The sequence below is a fragment of the Muntiacus reevesi genome, chromosome 4 (genome assembly GCF_963930625.1).
Source record: "Muntiacus reevesi chromosome 4, mMunRee1.1, whole genome shotgun sequence".
In the NCBI taxonomy this organism is placed as follows: domain Eukaryota; kingdom Metazoa; phylum Chordata; class Mammalia; order Artiodactyla; family Cervidae; genus Muntiacus; species Muntiacus reevesi.
In genome coordinates, this window is record NC_089252.1 from 171,899,061 (window position 1) to 171,906,097 (window position 7,037).

At 33.4% G+C, this 7,037-nt stretch overlaps 1 pseudogene; it reads right to left on the reverse strand.

The window, feature by feature from the left end:
- Positions 1 to 4,058: 4,058 nt before the first annotated feature.
- On the reverse strand, positions 4,059 to 4,997 carry LOC136166196 (olfactory receptor 6C1-like; annotated as a pseudogene).
- Positions 4,998 to 7,037: the final 2,040 nt, after the last annotated feature.

Consider the following 7,037-nt stretch of genomic DNA (forward strand, 5'->3'; position numbering starts at 1 on the left):
ACATACAAGGGAAATTCCATCAGGTTATCCCCTGACTTTTTAACAGAAACTCTATAAGCCAGAAGGGAATGGTATGATATATTTAAAGTGATGAAATGGAAGAACCTACAACCAAGAATACTCTACCCAGCAAGCCTCTCATTCAGATTTGATGGAGAAATCAAAAGCTTTCCAGATAAGCAAAAATTGAGAGAATTCAGCACCATCAAACCAGTTTTTTTTCTTTTTTCTTTTCTTTCCCATTTATTGTTATTAGTTGGAGGCTAATTACTTTACAATATTGTAGTGGTTTTTGCCATACATTGACATACAAACCAGTTTTACAACAAATGCTAAAGCAACTTTTCTAGGCAGGAAACAAGACAAGGAAAAAACCTACAAAAAATAAACCCCAAACAATTAAGAAAATGATAATAGGATGATACATATTGATAATTACCTTAAATGTAAATGAGTCAAATGCACCAACCAAAAGACAGACTGACTGGGTGGATGAAAACATGTGCATGTATGTACTTCCAATTACTATATCACTCTGCTTAACCTCCCAAACTGTATGTAATAATTTCATATTATTAGGTTAATCATGTTCCCATTATAGCTTGCAATTGCTGTTATCTTTAATTTTTTTTGTCTGGCTAATGATTGTGAAAACTGATAAACATCTTTTACTATTATGATTATGTAACTATTACTCACTTAATATCATTGTATCATGATTGGTCAACAATAGAATTCTATATCATCGACACTAATATTTAATAGGAAAACCTATAATCACATTTTAAAATCAAGATACATATCTGAATTATCTTGGAATTTTTTGAAAAATACAAATGCCCAGGTATTGCTTTTTTCCTCCAAAGCTCCAGATATGTTTCTAAGGAGCAGCCATGTTTAAAAAGAACTGGACCATAGGATGACCTTTTACTTTTATCTAGTTGGTTTCACTTTTTCTATTTCATATTCATCTCATTTAGCTTTTGTTTTCAGATTTCTCATTTAGCTTTTGTTTTCAGATTTCTCATCTCACTTAGCTTTTGTTTTCAGATTTCTCCATCTCTTCTACATTTTTTTGATGTCCTTTCTCAAACTTTCATCAAGCATAGTAGAACAGTTTTCATATACATATATATAGATAGTATTTGAAGTATATATATATATATATCTTAGAAAATTTATGAATTTTTTCCTAAATAAAAAATTTGACATTTTGACTCAACTTGTTTGACTTAGTGTTAATAGAATGCTATATATCTAATTACAAGAATAGATATGCAACAAGCAACAAAGTTTTATTGTATCACACAGGGAACTATAAGCAATATTGTGTAATAACCTATAATGGAAGAGAATATTCTCTTGCAGAAATATTTATCTTATCTTTCTCTCTGGAAATATTTTATAAGATTGTTGCCCAACTGATCAAAGTTTATGGGAAATTTTAAGACAGCAAGTGGATGGACTATCTATAGCCTATTGGGCAAATTTGGCTCATGAACTATTTATATTAAAAGCTGTATTAGACATGCCTTAGCCCTTTCATTTACATGTTGTTCATAGCTGCATCCACACTACAGAGGGGGAGAGTTAGTTGCCTTAAAGACTTATGGTTTGCAAATTATAAATTATTAATATATGATGCTTTTATAGAAAAAATATGTCTTGACTTATAATATTGATAATCAAAATGCTCATACAGATTGCAAGCATTTATAATAACCACTAAGGAATTTGCATAGTGCTATGTAGAGAGCTGTATTATCTGATAATATCAGCATAAACTCTCTCATGTCTTTTGCAATAATTTTACAGTTCTTTTGATTACCAGAACTACACCTATCTACAGTCTATGGTATATTTTTTTGAGTCATTAAGAAGTCACAGTTATCAATCAAATCTAACTTCAGTATTTTCACATATTTCCAATTAAGCAAAGAAATTATAAATGTCCAGCATGAGGGGAGGAAAAAGTAACTGCATGACTTCCCTACAGTGTGGAAATCTCCTCAGTATGGTTTATAAGTTATTTTCCTTGTGTTTCAGCAAATGATGTATCTAAGACTCTCAACTGAGTATAGTACATGAATATCAGAACTTAGTCCAATGAACTATGATTACAGTCTTTCTATAATAATGGTTTAAAAATGTAGGAGGAGTTTGAGCACTCTCCATTATTATTTCAGTTTTTGACTTCATGGAAAACAGAAAAAAAAATGTTCAGGGCCAGAATTGCATGATCTTGTGCAATTGTTCATATAAATTCTAATCAGTACATTTTTCATATGATGTCATACTCTAATACTTAAAATAAGCATTTTTAACAAGAAAATCTCAATTTTGTATATAGTAAAACTTTGCAACTGTTAATTTCTCTACTACTGATTAGGCATATCACTTGAAGAGGTAATTAAAAGAATTGCATGTATAAGCTATTATCTCAAAATAACCACAAATATGAGAAAGTTATAAAAAAAACCTTAGTTATTGATTATCAAAAGGCCAGCTTAACATCAGCATTTATTTAAATATACAACTGACCATAGCAAATGTAGCCATATTTGGTATCCAGCAACTACAAATTGGCAATTGGCCTGGGTACTTGCCATATAACCTCTACAAGGATTAAATCATGTGCTGCTGCAGCTGCTGACCTTCAACACCCCCTGAAGGAGTGAGGGTAGAGAGAAGAAATGAGGCACACTCTGCTCCAGGAAAACGGCCAGGACAGGTCTCCAGATAGTTAGATACACTCAGGAGCTGATTTTATGAGCCCACTTATTGTATCTCCTCATATCTAGAAAATTACTAAAATTCTTCATGGTGCAAACTGTTTCTCATTACTGGCAGAAGCTTCACAAGACTAGCAGAAATTCTAAAATAAATATGTGCTTAATTGCGTATAATTCCCATTTATCAAAATCACATATATACTATCCTTCCCCTGTACCTCTTTGGAAGAGTTTCTCAAGTTTCTCGATTTATCTGAGGCACTGTCTCCTGGGTTGCTCATATTGCCCACCTAAAAACTTAACACACAACTCTCAAGTTTTTTAAGTTGCCAGTTTCTTCAGGCTTTTTAGAAGAATTGTTATCATATACATGTTAATATTGACATTCCCCAAAAGCAGGGTCGGTACCATAATTTTCCCTAAGCAACTATTCATTATAATGGTTTTTTTAATTGGAGAATAGTATAGTGATGTTGGAATGGCATCATAGACTCAATGGACATGAGTTGAACAAATTCTAGGAGATAGTGAGAACAGGGAAGCCTGGCTGCAGCCTTCTGCAGCCAGGGAGTCCGCAGTGCACAGGGCCGCAAAGAGCTGGACACGACTGAGCGACTGAACACAGCACAGACAATGCTAAACTCGGTTACGGGAAAAACTTTCTGATTTCTCAAGAAAATGTAATTACATTTTTCTTTTAGCTGTATTGTTTTTCACACAGTTACAAGGTAGGCCACAGTATGAAAAGGAGAGTATGTGCAAGATTCTAGTAAGACCGCCAGATTATGTTTATAGTCTTTGTGTAGTAAATTAACAATAAGGTTAAATATGATTTAATATTCATTTAATTTCTAGAAAGAGTGATTTCTGGTGAAATAGTAAAACACGATTCTCTCTTGTGTGCACCTGCTTTGCCTCTATCCGACGTTAATTTTCTAAAAATTAGTGTGAAATAATGAAATTAAAAATGTTTCAAAGAAGGAAATAAAATCGCTCCCATAGTTACAGACTGGAAAAACCAGCCTAAAGGAAGAAAAATAAATGAGAGAAGGATTGTAAATTGAATGGAAAAAACTGTATACACATGTATAAGCATATATTTGTGTGTGTGTGTATATATATATATAAAGAATTCAAATTTGAATGGCAGAAAGAAAATATACATATGCAAGTATCCTTGATAAACTGTGGCAATAAAAATATGAATGATGAAAAATGAATCTAGGGAGGCTGTGTGGATATTAATAGGTTTTGAAATTCCTGAATTTTTGTTTAATTGCTTTCCATTCACATGTGTCTAATTCATAAAACAGGACCTTTATTTTTTCATTTGCTTGAGAAAAATACAGTCCTCCTTGCCATTTCCATGAAGGCTCGCTTGACTTGCTGATTCCTTAGGGTATAGATAAAGGGGTTCAGCATGGGAGCTATGGCGGTGTTTAGCACAGCTACTCCCTTGCTCAAAGAGACCCTGTCTTTTGTAGTTGGATTCACGTACATGAAAATGCAGCTGCCATAAGAGATGGAGATGACAATCATGTGGGAAGAACACGTGGAAAAGGCCTTTGTCCTCTGAGTGGTAGAGGGATCCTCAAAATTGTTCTGATGACATATGTGTAGGACAGAATTATTAATGCTAAAGTGAACAATAGAATAAACCCAGCACAGGAAAACCCTACTACCTCTAGAAATTTGTTGTCTGAACAAGAAAGGTATACTAAGGGGAAATAATCACAACTAAAATGGTCGATAACATTGGACTTACAGTAATTAAGCTGTAGGAAGAGCATTACTAATGGGAATATGATTAAGAATGGATCCAGCCAAGAGGCCAAGACAAACGGTGTGCAGACTCTGTGATTCATGATGGTTCTGCAATGCAGCGGCTTGCAGATGGCAATGTAATGGTCATAGGACATGGTAGCCAGAAGGTAAAACTCACTGACTCCTAAGAGAATGAAAAAGAATAACTGAGCCATACAATCATTAAAAGAGATGGTTTAATCTCTTGCAATAATGGTGGCCAAGAACTTGGGTATACTGACAGTTGTGAACAAAACTTCTAATAAGGAGAAATTTCTGAAGAAGAAATACATGGGGGTTTGGAGGTGGGCATCCAGCAGAGTCAGGGTGATAATGGTCAAGTTCCCAGTGATGCTGAGCATGTTAGGTGATGAGCAGAAAGATAAAGCTCAAAACCTGAAGTTGTGAGTCATCTGACAGTCCCAGGAGGATAAACTCTGTTATTTCTGTGTAGTTTCTCATTTTTTCTTCTTTTGAGTAGCTTTCAGGAGAAAACACAAATATAAGACACAGAAAAGGGGATTATCCATATATAGCACTGGGATTTGTCTCTGGAAGTAAACCTACTATGCCCTGCTAACATAATTCAGGAGATTGTTTAAAAGTTAATGAAATAGATAACTTTTTTTGTTTGTTTGTTTTTTTATTTTTATTTTTTCCCAATTATTTTTATTAGTTGGAAGCCAATTACTTTGCAATATTGTAGTGGTTTTTGCCATACATTGACATGCATGTCAGATTTGTGTTTCACGTAGAATGTACTTTATAAAATCCCTAGTTTACAAACTGGCATTGGGCTAAAAATATTTTTAAAAATCTTATACAAACAACATATCCTTCACAGGAAAAGCAAGGATTATTAATCTATGTTTTTCTCAAACCTAAGAAATACAGGAAGAGGAATGCTACCTGTTGACTCTTAAAAAGTGTCTCCGCAGGATCCCCTCCTACTGGGATACTCTGTCTTTTCTTCAACCTCAGTAAAATCATCCTATCCTAATGTCTGTCACCTAGTTTCTCATATAATGATTGTTTTCTAGTGTAATATAGAAGAGCCAAATGTGTCAGGAAAAAGGCCATTCAGTGCCTATGTTTCCAAAAGGAAAATCATTGAAGATAAATATTTAGCTACATGACAGATTTCTAAGTTTTGAGTCAAACTTGCAGTCATCTTCTCAACCTCCTACTCATCTGAAGCCCCAGATAATGGAATAAAGGAATCCAGTTCATATATCTGTTTTGGTGGTCTTCTCAGATATTAGACAGTCAAGAATAGAAAGGAGGCAGAGTGGACATTAAGTATGTTGGATCTGTGTCATGAGCTAAGGAAACCAAAGTGTGTCAATATCTAAACTAAAACATTATCTTCAGGAGAACACTATTTTTCTTCCAAATCTCTCCTATCTAAATGTTATTAGCATTCTCTCTATATATATATGTGTATATTCTGATTTTTACATTATATTGTTATTTTATCTACATTAATATTCCATTAATAGAAGTTATATTTTGTCAGTCTACTAGTATAATCCATGAAAGAGCAATAAAGTCTTCATTTTTTCATCATAACTAACAGCAAAATCATTGAACCAGTTTATTTCAATATCTGCCTCATTGACTATGGTAAAGTCTTTGTGGGGTCACAACAAACTGTGGAAAATTCTTAAAGAGATGGGAATACCAGACCACTTACCTGTCTCCTGAGAAACTTGTATGCAGGTCAAGAGGCAACAGTTAGAACCAGACATGGAACAACTGACTGGTTCCAAACTGGGAAAGGAGTACATCAAGGTTGTATTTTGTCACCCTGGTTATTTCACTTCTATGCAGAGTACATCATGTGAAATGCCAGGCTGGGTGATGCACAAACTGGAATCAAGATTGCCCAGAAAAATATCTCAACCTCAAATAGTTTTGGACCAAATATAGCATATTTCTTAAACAAAAAATGATTAATGATATCTCTAGGAAAATGTTATTTCCTTGGTATCTTCCTCATCAAACACATAAATGATTATGTTTTTGTGATGGGAGATAGAGAAGACAATGTTTTCTCTATTTAGAATATCCAGGTTTATTTCTAATCACTGAAACATATGCTATTATTGAAAATACAACTATACAAATAAAAATAATCATATATGGACAAATAAAAGTTGTTTTCAGTAATATCCAGAGGAGTTTATAGGAGAATTCTAAGATAAGGAAATAAGATCTGCTGTCGAAATCATGCAGTTAATAATGTAGATAAATATGGGTAAAGAAAGAGAATATTATTTTTCCTGGACATTCAGTTTATATGCAAATAATTATGGTGCAATCAAAAATAAATGTTTATTTACACAAATGACTCAATGACAAAAATTGTAGGAGTGCATATACTAAACACCCAAATCAAACTTTTACCATGTCAAATTATCTTTCTTCAACTTCAACAATTTAACATAGAAACTTTCCCCAACACACACTGTAAAAAAAATTAATAAAGTTCAATTACAAAAC